This window comes from Triticum aestivum, chromosome 1B, assembly GCF_018294505.1.
Source record: "Triticum aestivum cultivar Chinese Spring chromosome 1B, IWGSC CS RefSeq v2.1, whole genome shotgun sequence".
In the NCBI taxonomy this organism is placed as follows: domain Eukaryota; kingdom Viridiplantae; phylum Streptophyta; class Magnoliopsida; order Poales; family Poaceae; genus Triticum; species Triticum aestivum.
In genome coordinates, this window is record NC_057795.1 from 535,997,918 (window position 1) to 536,000,861 (window position 2,944).

Consider the following 2,944-nt stretch of genomic DNA (forward strand, 5'->3'; position numbering starts at 1 on the left):
CATGTTTTTACGTGGCTGCAATAGGATTCTAGCAAGAACGTTTCTTACCTACCTAAAAGACACAACGTGATATGCCAATTTCTATTTACCCTTCATAAGGACCCTTTTCATCGAATCCGCTCCAACAAAAGTGGGAGAGACAGACACCCGCTAGCCACCTTATGCAACTAGTGCATGTCAGTCGGTGGAACCTGTCTCACGTAAGCGTACGTGTAAGGTCGGTCCGGGCCGCTTCATCTCACGATACTGCCAAAGCAAGATAAGACTAGTAGTGGCAAGAAAATTGACAACATCTACGCCCACAACAAATTTGTGTTCTACTCATGCATAGAAACTACGCATAGACCTAGCTCATGATGCCACTATTGGGGAACGTTGCAGAAAATTAAAAAATTCTACGCTTCACAAAGATCAATCTATGGAGTCATCTAGCAACGAGAGAGAGGATAGCATCTACATACCCTTGTAGATCGCGAGCGGAAGCGTTCAAGAGAACGGGGTTGAGGGAGTCGTACTCGTCGTGATCCAAATCACCGGAGATCCTAGCGCCGAACGGACGACACCTCCGCGTTCAACACACGTACGGTTGGGATTACGTCTCCTCCTTCTTGATCCAGCAGGGGGGAAGGAGAGGTTGATGGAGATCCAGCAGCACCACGGCGTGGTGGTGGATGCAGCAGCGATCTCGGCAGGGCTTCGCCAAGCTTCAGCGAGAGGGAGAGGTGGTGCGTGGGGAGAGGAAGGCGCCAGGGACTTGGGTGTGGCTGCCCTCCCTCCCCCCTCCTTATATAGGGCCCCCAAGGGGGGGCGCCGGCCCTAGGAGATCCAATCTCCAAGGGGGGCGGCGGCCAAGGGGGTGGCTTGCCCCCCAAGCCATGTGGTGCGCCCCCACCCCTAGGGTTTCCAACCCTAGGCGCAGGGGGGCCCAAGGGGGGGCACACCAGCCCACCAAGGGCTGGTTCCCCTCCCACTTCAGCTGATGGGGCCCTCCGGGATAGGTGGCCCCACCCGGTGGACCCCCGGGACCCTTCCGGTGGTCCCGGTACAATACCGGTGACCCCCGAAACTTTCTCGATGGCCGAAACTGGACTTCCTATATATAAATCTTCACCTCCGAAACATTCCGGAACTCCTCGTGACGTCCGGGATCTCATCCGGGCGGAGAGGGCCGGCCGGGAGGAGGAGGCGCGTCCAAGGGGGGAGTCCTACTCCCACTGGGAGTAGGACTCCTCCTTTTCCTATTTGGAGAGGGAGAGGGAAGGAAGAGGAAGGAGGGAGGAAGGAAAGGGGGCGGGCCCCTTCCCAATTCGGATTGGGCTTGGGGGGCGCGCACCCTCCCGTGCTCCTTTCCCCTCCTTTCCACTAAAGCCCATTAAGTCCCATATACCTCCCAGGGGGTTCCGATAACCTCTCGGTGCTCCGGTATTGTCCCAATCTCACCCGGAACCATTCCGGTGTCCAAATATAGTCGTCCAATATATCGATCTTTATGTCTCGAGAAATTCGGGACTCCTCTTCATGTCCATGATCACATCCGGGACTCCGAACTACCTTCGGTACATCAAAACACATAAACTCATAATATAACCGTCATCGAACTTTAAGCATGCGGACCCTACGGGTTCGAGAACTATGTAGACATGACAGAGACACATCTCCGGTTAATAACCAATAGCAGAACCTGGATGCTCATATTGGCTCCCACATATTCTACGAAGATCTTTACCGATCAAACCGCATAACAACATACGTTGTTCCCTTTGTCATCGGTATGTTACTTGCCCGAGATTCGATCGTCGGTATTTCAATACCTAGTTCAATCTCGTTACCGGCAAGTCTCTTTACTCGTTACGTAATGCATCATCCCGTAACTAACTCATTAGCTACATTGCTTGCAAGGCTTATAGTGATGTGCATTACTGAGAGGGCCCAGAGATACCTCTCCGACAATCGGAGTGACAAATCCTAATCCCGAAATACGTCAACTCAACAAGTACCTCCGGACACACATGTAGAGCACCTTTATAATCAACCAGTTACGTTGTGATGTTTGGTAGCACACAAAGTGTTCCTCCGGTAAGCGGGAGTTACATAATCTCATAGTCATAGGAACATGTATAAGTCATGAAGAAAGCAATAGCAACATACTAAACGATCAAGTGCTAAGCTAACGGAATGGGTCAAGTCAATCACATCATTCTCCTAATGATGTGATCCTGTTAATCAAATGACAACTCATGTCTATGGTTAGGAAACTTAACCATCTTTGATTAACGAGCTAGTCAAGTAGAGCCATACTAGTGACACTATGTTTGTCTATGTATTCACACATTTATTATGTTTCCGGTTAATACAATTCTAGCATGAATAATAAACATTTATCATGAAATAGGGAAATAAATAATAACTTTATTATTGCCTCTAGGGCATATTTCCTTCAGTCTCCCACTTGCACGAGAGTCAATAATCTAGATTACACAGTAATGATTCTAACACTCATGGAGCCTTGGTGATGATCATGTTTTGCTCGTGGAAGAGGCTTAGTCAATGGGTCTGCAACATTCAAATCTGTATGTATCTTGCAAATCTCTATGTCTCCCACTTGGACTTGGTCCCGGATGGAATTGAAGCGTCTCTTGATGTGCTTGGTTCTCTTGTGAAATCTGGATTCCTTTGCCAAGGCAATTGCACCAGTATTGTCACAAAAGATTTTCATTGGACCCGATGCACTAGTTATGACACCTAGATCGGATATGAACTCCTTCATCCAGACTCCTTCATTTGCTGCTTCCGAATCAGCTATATACTCCGCTTCACATGTAGATCCCGCCATGACGCTTTGTTTAGAACTGCACCAACTGACAACCCCACCGTTCAATATAAACACATATCCAGTTTGCAATTTAGAATCGTCCGGATCAGTGTCAAAGCTTGCATCGACGTA